The sequence below is a fragment of the Calonectris borealis genome, chromosome 4, assembly GCF_964195595.1.
Source record: "Calonectris borealis chromosome 4, bCalBor7.hap1.2, whole genome shotgun sequence".
Classification (NCBI taxonomy): Eukaryota; Metazoa; Chordata; class Aves; order Procellariiformes; family Procellariidae; genus Calonectris; species Calonectris borealis.
In genome coordinates this window covers 61,336,169-61,348,963 of record NC_134315.1, presented here as the reverse complement: position 1 = coordinate 61,348,963, position 12,795 = coordinate 61,336,169, and the positions used below count along the sequence as shown (strand labels likewise).

The 12,795-nt window shown below is 42.8% G+C and overlaps 1 protein-coding gene across 5 annotated transcripts in view; it reads right to left on the bottom strand.

Annotated features, from left to right (window-relative positions):
* Positions 1 to 12,795, bottom strand: part of EPHA5 (EPH receptor A5) — a 153,911-nt gene that overhangs the window by 52,349 nt on the left and 88,767 nt on the right. The window lies entirely within an intron of this gene.

The following is a 12,795-nucleotide window of genomic DNA, read 5'->3' as shown; positions in this document are numbered from 1 at the left end:
AAACGGCAATTGTAAAGATTTTAATGGCCATCACAGTTCGGAAGTTTGCGGCATGCTTGGGGGAGCCGCAGCATGAAAGCAGCTATACCAGCTCTGCTTATTATTTTAAGATGCAGCCCTGAAAGGTTATCTGCCCTTTGCAGCACACATGTGCATCAGAAACAGGCTTGATCCCTTGTTTTCAGCCCAATATCTGCAGAGACTTTTCAAGTTGTGGTTGTTACCACCCCTGCCAGCTCCCTAGCAAAAGTTGCTATGGGCAATGCAACCCTAACACCCCAAGTATTTCATGCCAGAGATTAGGAAACAACACTGAGAGAAAAGAAAAGGGGACGGGAGAAATTCATAGTCTAATTTACAGGGCCAAGAGCAGCTTCTCCAGAGGAAAAACCAGCCCGTGCCTGGCTGAGAGCCTTCAACTCACCTTCCGGACAGGCCAGCTCTCGGCAAGGATTACAGGGGGGCTGGGGAGACCCATGGCAAAAACCTTTGTGGCCATATGGGGAACTGAGTGCAAAGAGCAGTAGCAAATGACCACATTTTATCTTCCAAAATGTATTTGGAACTCTAAAAAAAAAAAAAAAAAAAGACTTCTCCTTTATGCAGGACTAGCTAATTATCATAATACTAAAAAAAATCCAAACCATTTAGTAAAATAAAGACAACAAACAAATTAATTTTGCCAGGTCTGATCTTCAGCCAAAAAGAGTAAGGGAAGAGCTCCAGACAATTATCCCTGGCCTGAAGGCTAGCAACGAGCCTTCTCTTTTAAAGCAAGCTCCTGCATCTCAGTCTCTTTTCAGCCCCAGTTTTTCTCACTCCTGTTTACTAATTTCTCCCCCATTTGGCTCTTGGAGGGTCCTGAAAGGTGTTGGCCATTTCCGTATTGTTTTCTGTTGGAGAGCTGGCATCGAGCTGCACAGACAACACTCGCTTTTTAGCTGTGCATTCACCACCGTGCTCACAACTGCTCCACTGAGCAAGCAAAAACCACCTTGATTTGAATGATGATCATGTTATTTATGTAGGCACCGCGTGGTGATCACCAACAGTTTTTCATCCGCAAAAGTCACCTTACCCTCGGCTGATGTCCTCCACAATTTTTTGGGCTATGTGAAGGCGAATAGCGACCTAGACTCAAACTGCTACTCCTCCTGGCATAGGACTTTCCATTAATTAATCCACGTGCCTAAATATGTGATGTGCATGCATGTGCACAGCAAGTTGAGTTGTGCATGTGAGATATATGGTCCGTGCACATGTGGTCAGACGTGTTAGCCCCGAGAAGACACAGCGCGTAGTGAACTCCGTTAAAATAGGATGAACTTCCCTTCTAATGCAAAGGAAGCTACATGGTTTTCAGAGGCATTGGAAAACAAGTCTCACTGTGGGGTAGTGGTGCCAAATAATAGGCGATTCTACAACCCTAGTTATACAGATGATACTGATAATTTCTTATCAGGAGCCACTCAGATGCTACGTAGAGGGGATGGAGACACCGAAGTACTCAGAAAAAGGGACCTGTGCCCCTCTGGGACTGTTCTCCAATGCCCCCAAATCCCTGCAACGTCATCTACCTTGCAGAGCTGGCAGCAGAGGTCTGGCAGGATGGAGAAAGTCAGAGCCGAGCATTAAACCTTTTTAAACTCCTATACGCAAAAGCAAACTGGAGAAGTGCAGCGAGGGGAGTCCTCAGCCCTCCCTGGTATTGAACATCTCTCAGGAAGGCAAAAACCATGCAATTCTCAGTGTCAAGACTGCCTGACCAAATAATGGACTTTTCATCCACTTTATTGAGGTTTCCTGAGCTGTTTATAGGACTGAGGCTCACAAGTGCTTTAAAAACAAGACAACAATGGGAGCGCTTCTGAACTCTGCTGCAAAATCCTTCCCTTGGAGTTTAGCTCTCCTTCACATACATCAGCACGGTACAATACAAAATGCACCACCAGCCATCCAAAAGTGCCCATCAAATTCCCTACTCCCCTAAAACAGAGCATCCTCTTTAAAAAGCAGTGTGTAAAAAGCTTTGCTAGTTAACACCTTCATGGACTTAAATCTCTCGCTGTTCAAGTCTCTAAAACATTCAATCCTGGCTCTGCAGAATGCTCTACTCTACCGGGAAAAGGAGGGAAGATAAGAAAATGAGTAACCCAACTCTCAAAGTAAATTAGAAAAGGAGTAACTGTATCCTTTTTGAACCTCCTTCAAAAGAAGCGTTAAAGTGTAACCATGAGATAAAGGCCAATTAAGTGCACTCAATAAATCCCAGCGGGCTGGGATGATACGGCAGCCACTCTGCATCCTCAACACATGTAGATTACGATGCTCTGAACTGAAGGAAGGAAGGAAGGTATAAGTATTTTAGAGTTTTCTTTGTCGAACAAAATGTAATCCAATCCAGGCAAGCAGACAAAGTCTGCAATCATTCCATCTTAAAAGCCTGCAACTGGATACTGTGCTATATGATCTCAGGAAAATAAAAGGATTACTTGAGACTTGCTTTTCAAAGGTCACTGCTTCTGCAAGGGCAGCATCCTCTTAATAGAAAGAAGGCAAGCCACGGAGCACTTCCATTTGGAGTACAACAGGTAAAAAAATAAATTCATGTAAGAGTCAAGATATATAAAGCTGTAATCTCCCATGTTTCTTATGTAAGCAGGCAGAAGTCTTGTTCAAATCCCTGCCTTGACACTACAAAGGGTGGATGTACATCGTGAATTGTTCACATGTTGCTTTACAAGTAATCTGCACATACGCACTAATTTCTCAGCAAGACACTTAAAATCAAAGAGGGATATTACATCATTTATGTTTATGTTCACCATTCATGAAAACAGCCATGCGTGTGATGAAAGCAAACAGAAGATGTAACAAGGTGTGAAATTGCTAATGTACATTTTTGCTTTCATGAGACCAAAATTAATCAGGAAGCAAATAAAAGCATAGAAAACTGATTCTACCTTTTTTTGTTCTGTTTCTAACATTTCTTAAGAAGAATAAGGTGACATACCAAATAAATAAATAAAAGTTTCTGCAGAAGATGCATCATTAGTTACATCTGAATAACCACAGAAGATGATTTCATGAGGAATAGCCCTTTTAGGACATTCTTCTTCTGCAACCTTTGATAATGACATTAGCACTGAATTAGCCATCTAGGCACCAAACTCAGTATTTACAAAATACTGTGCTGTGTCCCACTAATGTCTAATATACGACGATGCTTGGAATAAAATGGTGGAATAAAATGTTAATTATATTTTAAGAGAAACTAATGCTATCAGGTGAATGACCACTGCACCAAGATAAAACAAATAATCCAGTTTCTACATCTCATGGTCTATCTAATGCTCTCTCCAGTCCAATTACTTTTGCCTTGGTATTTTTCACTCTGGCAGAAACAACAGTCAATGGCTCCCAATCTCACCCTTAGCCCCACAGCCAGTGAAGTTTTCCACTTCTGATAAAAAAAAAAAATTAGTCGGTGCAAAAACCAAGCCACCAGCCCAGGACCTTCAATCCAGCTTTAACTTCTGCCAGGACAGATCCTCACTTGGAACAACCCAGAGCAGCCCAGGAAGAGATGCCGATTTACACGGGCAAAGGGGCTGGCACCTCTCCTTCCTTTGGCTCTCCAGGTATCTGGGCTTCAGGTCCCGTTCCAAAGACAACTAAGGCATCAAAGAGGAAGATCCTGCTGCTACCATCTCTGTCCTGGCTGCCGATACAGCCGTCTATGACATAGATGTCTATAGATATAGACGTCACCTTTTATAGACACCTATGCAATGTATTTTCATATGGTTGCAATTTCTCTTACCGTGATTACATCCCTGTATGTGCAAACCTTTGGGATCTAACACTTCAGACCTTGTAATACACCTTGCGGTTCCTCCCTCCATGTGATGCCACGTTTCTTTTGAAGTCTGACTTTGTGCCAGAAGATTTAAAAGTCAAATTCATGTTTGTGATTAAATCAATACCTTCATCTGTCATCATATAACCAAATAGTTATGCTATCATTAACGTACTTATAAAGCCAGGTTTAATTGCAGAAAATGAAACCTGTATCAGAAGAGTAACCACAAGACAAGTAATTCTGATTCCACTTCAAAAGCCTGGTATACTGCAATTTTTCACTCAGTTTCTAATTAATGAAATTATTGTATTTTTTTTCTCAAGCCCTTGGTGACTTCAGAGCTTGGCGCAAGACCTGCATTATTCACCAGGTCACACTAAAGGCATGTGAAATTGCAGGCGGCTTCAAGCAGTAGATTCATTTTAAACAAGATACATACATTAGTTAAAACAGAAACACTGTTTTGAGAAGAAAAAAAAAGACTTCACCGTATTATCTCTTTGCATTTCTGTACAGAAACGATATACTTTTAGAAAAGCTTAACACCCAATGGCTCCCCTAAGGGTACTTTTACTGCAGATATTATACCTGGGTCAGAACTTAGCGTTTAAGTCATAACTTGACTTTTGTGCCGCAATTTTTAATATCCCAAAGTGTACCCCAGTTTGCCTGATAATGGGTTTCAAAACTCTTTGTCCCTTGAGGACAAGTAGTTGCAAACCATGCCCGGCTAGTTAGGCAAACAGGTTGGACCCCAATTTGCAGGTGCTTGTAAGTGCTTCTGAAAACTGAGTCCAGGGAATGAAAGGTCCTTGGACTACGTAGCATTAAATGCCATTTCAATTCTACCTGAGACCTTATATGGGATTTCAATGACGCACAGGCCCTAAATAGTGCAAGGGGGTAAATTTTAGCCCCAGGATTAAATCCAAACACCTTGCCAAATACAAGCCCAATCCTAAAACACGGTTCATATATGGAGATCATCTTCTTTGGAATGATTTTTCAAGGTATTTCTTGAGTAGATGGGGACTTCACGCTGATCCTTTTCACACATCAAATATCAAAACGAGAACACAATCTTCAAATTTCCTTGGCAACGAATACATAGTGTTTCTTCACATCTTCTACCTCCCAAAACAAACACCTGAAGTAAATGCCAGGTCTTGGAGCAATTTACAGTCTCTGTTACCCACCTCTGAAACCTGAGATGCCTTGATGTGTGCCTTGAAACGAAAGAGGTCACACAAGAGAGAAGAACCCAACTCAAGCACTCAGTGGCTCTGACAGAAGGCAGGGCCCCATTTTTGTAACATGAGTCCATGGCTAACCCAGGCAACCAGATTTATCTCATATGAAAAGGGGCAATCTTTCAAGTGGTTCCCACCTCAGTCCCTAAAAGATTAAAAGCAGCTCCTTGAGCTCGACAGCAGGACATGACTTGAAGCCCAAGCTGGTCACAGAGCCAAGGTGCTCCCAGAACTTGCTGCCTCCCAGCTGGACACAGGGTTGGGTTCGTGCAAGGTGAAACCCAAATTGCTGTCTAATTCTCTTGGAGAGCCTGTTCTTTCTTTGACAAAGCTTTCCTCAGATAATTTCTCTCTAGACTTCTACCCCTTGAACCTACGATACCAGAAAAGTACCTTTGCTGAAGGCAGAGAGCGCAGGATGGGTGCTGTAGTTTTGTGGAGACTACTAACCCCATGCTTTTAATTACCAGCAGCCCCACTACAGAGGAGTGCTCATGGTTAGAAAAAAAACTTCAATTCATACTCACATTAGAGAAATAACAGAAGTAATCTGCATGCAATTTGTATTAGCACAGGGATAATGGTTAATCTCTTACTTCTGATCTGTGTAACAGCTCAGGAGATATGCCTGGTTGAGACTGGGACTGCAATGCACCAGCGTGATCTAAGGCTTCAAGATTTACTGTGCCCCAATACCCTACTCTTGCTGTAATTCCACTGCGCTAGCACAACTTGGGGGAAGGAGGGGTGCATGCATGCTAAATTCACCTAATTCAAGGCCACCTTTTCTCTGAGCATCTCCTGGAGAAGGTTGCAAGGAGAGAAACAGCAAAGAGAAAAACGAAGGGAAACCAAGTATCTTCTGTTTAACAGTGACTAGCTAACATCAACTGATCCACCCATAAGGACCTATTGCTTCTTGCCGCAAATCTTTTGATGAACACTCCATGATATTTAGCTACTCCGATAAAATGGTATTAAAAGAACAAATAGCAAGAGAGCAGTATTACTGCATGTACAAAATCACTACTCAAATCCTCATTACATTAACTTGTGTTATAAAAATGTATCTATAAAATATACCTTGTTATTAAGACTGATTACTGATTATTGATGCATAAGTTATGAAAACAGTAAAATGCATAGCTTTAAAGCATTTGTATGTAGTCTTTTCCTCTTAATCAAAGTATGGTGTTAATTTTAAGAAATCAGGCCTCAACACATACTCCTTGAAGGACAGTGGATGCAGCCAACACAAGCTTTGCCATTCACAAAATATTCTGCCTTAGCAAAATATTGCTGAGATTCACTGAAGCGCCTACCTTTCTGGAGGCAACCCAGGCAGGCGTAGCAACGACTGACCTCTGGCACTCCTTTCTGTATGCCCTGTTGCTGACTGCACAAATGTTTCAAAAAATCACTGCTTTTGCCACAAAAAAAGCAAATAACTTCTAAAAAATGGCCAAAACGAAGCTATGCTGTGACACAGCTGTCACACATTGCAATTGCGACAGGATTACTAGCAGAGCCTAAAGACATCACAGGATCTGGGCACTAAACTATAGAGCCTTTTGGGCAAGACTACAACAGGGCCAGAATATTTAATGGAATCTATCATATATCACTACCTATCACCTCCAAACACCACATAATCTTGGGCAAGGCTCTTAAAAGCAAATGATTTAAAAAAATAAATTGGATCCTCGCCATTTGCCTTCTGTTTACCGAGTTGTACAGACATGCTTTTGGCTCCTGGCAATCACGGATGTGAGACGTGTACTCTTTGAGTGTAAGCTGCCTGCAGATTCACACGACTTGCAGGCGTGGGGCTTTAGGAAAACATGACCAGATATCACAAGAGAAAACTGCAGGTGATAGGAACCCCCCAGGAAATCTTAAAAGTTTTAGATGAGACTAATGACATTAGCAATAGTTTATCTCCAGATAGCACGAGCTAACTAGCACGGTCACCATTGGAAATGCCCGCTGTTGGAATGCAAAGAAATGAGAAATGTCCTGACACTTCAGTTGTTGAGAAATCCTCCGTACTCTGTTATTTTCATTTCTTTTGTGATGTCTGAGAAGACTTATCATAAACAACTGTAGAATATTGAGCACACTCATCTTGAGGGAGGGGAAGTATTACCTCCAGCTTGTTCACTCAACAAACACACTCAACGCCTTATCAGGAACACCGGTGTATGAGAATTTTAAGGACTGTCTATATAACGAAGGCTACAAAGGGCACCATGCTGTGTAACATCAACCTAGGTAATTTTTTGCCCTTGAAACATGAACGCTTGCAAACACTCACCTGTATTTTGCAGGGACGCCAGAGTCACAGGCACTGTGGTGCAAAATCCCTTTCATAAAGCTACAGACTGTTTAAAAAAAAAAAATTAAAAAAATTGGCCTGGCAAGACTGGCCATGGCCGTAATCCACTGTTTGGGAAACTTCTTTCCGATTGCCAGGCCTAGCATAAATTCATTTGTACCTAGAGCAGCACCAGCCCTGAGTCCTGCACAGACAGTTCCTGTTGGGCTGTAATTTATCCTGATCCCAGGAAGGGAGAGGGAGACATTAGGACATCACGGTTTGCCTGGGCTCAGGGAAAAGGGCTCTCTGCTGTCCCCAGCAGGTGCTTGCACCCGCGCCTGAGGCGTACCTGAGACAGAGGGCTGCCAGAGCAGGGAAGGCAGGCATGAAGGAATATCTTCCCATAGGGCGCAGATCCACAGGGAATTGCAATAGCTGTTTTTGTTTTTTTCTAGGGCCTCTGGAAATCAAGATATTAAGTTTTTCCCAAAGCTGGGGAACAGTTTGTGGTTAAGACCAGAGCCAGATTCCTTCACGCCAAAGAAGAGCTGTAATTTCCCTGTATTCCATTAGTGATTTAGTTGTGAAGCCTAAGAATAAATACTATTGACTCACAAGACTCTTATTATCAATTCACTCCTAGCAAGGTGATAAGGACTCCAGCTCTGATCCATCAAAGCGCTTTGGGAAAATGCTTAACTTTAAGCGCATGAGTACTACCGCTGTCAGCACTTTGCTGGATCATAGCCACAGGCTCAGCATTTTGCAGTAGAATCCTCATTATTGAGTGCATTTATCAGGTTAGCTTCCAGCACACTTACCAGTGCCTCTCCTATCATTAGTAACCTAATATCTTATTTGCATTTAAGCAAAAGCTTCCTTTTAAAAACCACACACCATTAAAAACAAAACAAAACCATAGCTACTGAATAAAATGCATAAAACGTGCATGTTCCTGCTCCCTACCATAACTAACCTTCTTAATTCCTAGATTGGCTCCTTTCTTCATACAAGACTTGCTGCATCCTTCTTCCAGCTGCTATCAAACTCTAAACCCAGTAAATTCACAGACCATTCTTAAACTGTGTGGGAAGTTTCCTTCTCTGTCAAGCCTGCCACTCTGTATGGTACACCTATCAGTCTTGCTGATGAATTCTAACATTAAAGCCAAATTAGTAAACACTCCAGTGAAATCAGAAGCGGCCAAATAAATTCCTTATGTTGCCACTTGAAGAACAGCTACTGAAGAGGTGCAGGCAGGTCAGAGGGAAGAATGGGCAAAGTCCTTAAATCCCATCGTAGTTAGTTTTGGATTTCCTATGGTACTTGGTCCCTCCTACCACCACCGCTCTTCTCTCACGTCTCATTCATAAATGGGAGAATAGCACGAGCCCACCACCTTTGACAGGACCCTGAGCTGGCCACAGCTTTGCAGAACCACAGTCCAGACCTTTTCCATAAGCAAGTTCCCCAATGAAGACCAGAAGGCTTGAAATAAAATTCTTTAAAAAAAAAAAAAAAAAAATCCAACAGGTTATATTAAAACAAACACCTAGAATAGTAAAACCTCAAAGTGACTAGAACTGAAATGGAATGGTTTATATACCTGTTGTTATATATACCTGTAATCCATAAACCATCTCCCACCCTGTCCTTGGTTTCAGACTGACAGTGGCTTTTCTGGATCAGGGCAAACGCTGCCCAGGCTATCACTGTTTTAAAGGGAAATGGCAGACAAACAGAGACAAAATCTAAACGATCTCATCCTTGCTGCCAACTCAGACATCCTGCCCAGTGTTTTGGCACTTAATGTAACCATGGGTACCGTTTGCCCTAAAATCTCAGGTTCCAAGCATTGAAATGAAGCTAACTAGCAAATTCGACACATATCAAAGGGCACTACAGGTGCTTGGGAAAACACCTCTTGATACTACCAAGGAAAATGTGGGTACTTTCAGCTTCCTAAGGCATAAACTTTGCAGTGTGAAACATGGGAGCGTGCAATGCCCCTTTGGAAGGAAGGAAGAAGAGCTGCAGCTTCAACATGGGGCTTCCCAGGAGGCAGAGAAGTGATTTATCAGGTCCTTGGGGAGAAGGGGAAAGTGCTCGAAGGAGCTGGTGGCTCCGTACTGTGCCCCATTTCGAATGTTGGGAAAAACACAGTGCATTTTGAGGGAATCCAAGAGGGAATTGGAGAACAAGCACAAGCTGAGAAAGCTACAAACAGAGACTGAAAGAAGCAGAGCTGTTTGGTCCCAGGGAAAAAGAGACTGAAAGAGAACATGAGTCTCCAAATAAGTAAAAGGCTGCTGTCTCTGGAGCAAGACAAGCACAGAATTAAATTTAGGAACAGCTTTCTAAGGACAAAAATAATGAAGCACTGGGGAAAATCACCCAGTGATCCTGTGGCATCTGTGTCTTTGGAGGTTTTAAAGCAGGTTAGATGAGCACATCCTGAGATCCTTCCAGACACACAGCTCTACAAAGCCAGCTGAGCGTCATAAGGTGAGTGATAAAAATAAAAAGAATCTTGAAAGGCAGAGATCTGGAAGACATACATTTCATGCCATTTACCAGCCTGCATGTTTGCGCCAGGAGATGTTAAGGAAAAATCTGAATTGTTGAAAGTGGCTAGTTGCACAAAAGGATGGCACTGGGATAAAAGCATTGGACCAGAGGAAACAATGCTTTGGTTTCTGGCTCTGCCAGAGAATCGTAGCATAACCATGGGCAAGTCACTTCATCTTTCTCTGCTGTTATCTGTGCAATGAAGATAACGACAATTCCCTTCTCTATTTTGACTTGAGGGGCAGGAACTAACTATTCAGATGCTGCCAGCACAATCTTTGCTTTGGCCTGCAGGCACTGCTGTAAGGCAAATAAAGAAAAGAAGGAATACCTGCAAGCATTACTCCTGGCAGCCGGATTCTTCTATTTAAATCACAAGCAACTTGGCGACACCACGCTGAGCTCAAACATGGAACAAAAACCCTAGGTGAGTGACAAAAAGGAAAATTACGGGGAAATTGGTGGTAAAGGCTTATTTTCATAATTTAATAACTCTCTCCAACTTCTGTTTCCAAGCAGAAGCACTAGTTGTGTGCTTAAAGACGAGCGCTGTGTAAAATTGCTTTGCTGAGGTGAAACTGCAGAGATCGCGACAAGGCAACACAAAGCCCGGGATGAACATCAGATCAGTGTTTTGAATGGGATAAATGCAGCTGCATATGAAAGCACGGCTCTTGACTCTCCTGCCCCGCAGACGCATCACCTTCCTGCTGGAAGCAAATACAGACTCTCTTCTGACAAAATATGGCAGGCTTTTCCAGTCCAGTTCGTTTCTGAATGTGTTGGAAAGGATTTAGAGACAAACTCAAGAATACTCCAGAACACTTCTGACATGAAAACCCAATTTACAGACCCAATTACTGTAATGGGACTCTCTAGTCCAATTTTTGCCCTCTACTGCTGACAGGGTATGCCCTAAGCACTTGCCTACTCACCTGGGTCATCATGGACTCTGGGGGTCAGGGCAATGCTACGGAAACAGGAAAACAGCCTGAGCATCCGAGAGTGGGATTGGCATCCAGAAGCTAAATGGTCCCAACAGAGATTTCAGATGTTTTAAATTGTATCTGCACATGTGATGCATAAATGGACACGTTCTTAGCTTCTCCTCAGCATCAGAACTGTGGTCAAACAGGTTTCTGTCTGTGACACGCTGCTTAACGCAATCTACACCTGTTGGTGGCTGGTCCTCCTGCAACAGTATTTTTCACTGCTTTATGGGTATGACTGATCAAAAATTAGGTGAGATAATACGCACACAGGATAGCAGAGTGGGAATTTTCTGCCTCTTTGGCTTGCATCTATGATAGTGCTGCTCTCTGAAGCGTCAGGGGAAAAAAATGTGCCAGAAATCCACATTTTGGATCCATCCACCTCCTGGCTGTGAAACAAAAACAGTGGCTTCACTATTTCACTATGACTAGGAAGAGGCTTATAGGAATCAAGCAAGTTACTGCTTCAGAGTAAGCATTTGTGAAGCTGCACTCTCAAATATAACTTGAGGCTTTGGTGACATTATCTCATCCAGCATTCCCAAGACCTCATTACAGAAAGATGGAGGTGATACAAGTCTCACTGCATCCAGGTCCCTGTTTTGGTTCACGACCACTATAATAGGGCTACAGATCTGTTTTTGGCAAGTTCTCCTTATACTGATCACTCACCTCCTCTCAGCTTTGTAACTGCTAGAAGAAAAAAGGGGATTTCAACATGATCGGTCACTGGAGGTTCCTCCTTCAGAGGAGTTTCTTGGCTCTCTTCTCCAACTTGGACCGGGGATGTCTTGGATAGACGTAAGCAAGTGCCCTACTCCTTCCAACTCTCTCACCTTCATCTTTATTCAGTGTGTGGACTAGGCCACCAAAAAGTTTAGTGAGGAAATAAGATACGTATATGCATGTCTCCACACATGCAATACATAAAACATTTCCCTGTTTGATATTACCCTGCACATTTATGACTCCCCCTGACCAACCTTCATGCTGCAAGCGCTCACCTCACCCAGGGGCTGGCTGAAATTGTGCCTTGAAGATGGCTGAAAATAGTCCAAACAAGGCAGGTGACAGCATGGGGTGGCTACTGGAGCTTATTGCGCAAATACCAGCTGCTCACAGGCATTTGCCTGCATCCTTCACAGGTCTGTTAGCTCTCACTTGCTCTTGGAAAAAAGTAGTTTCCAGCACCACTGAGGGTTACCCACCCACTACAGGTGGGAGTTCATTAAGGTTTTCCTTCAGACGATGACTTGAGTCATCCACAGGGCTGTCATCTCAAGATCAGACGTGTTCAACAGTTTGTCTGCATGGGGCCAGGGCTCAAGCTACTTAGACTGAAGAGTCAGAAATTGAACCCTATGGGTTTCTCCGCTATTCTATTCCCCAGGACGTTGCCTACCAGGATGACTTTTCTCTCCTTAAATGTGCCCTGCATAAATGTGAGATGGTAACAGTAAGTGGCATTAAAAACCTGAATGATGAATGCTATACATCAGGCAGGATGATTAAATAACTAAGTGTAGATCCTGGGGTATATTCGCTTCTCCGCCTTCTGACACAATAATTGATCATCCCTAATCTATAGCAGAAACAAAACAGAGATTATCTCCTCTCAAACAATTCAGCTTCTATTCTCCTTTGTTTATTCCCCCCCCCCTGCTTCTATACAAGGGGAAAGCCCATTAACTAGCTCTAACTGTTTTTAATTCAGCAGTATTGAAAACGGGATCCTAGCAATGCACATAATTGATCTCGTTTTTTACAGGACCGCCTTCCAAGAAGTAGCATTCGCATTATCAAGGT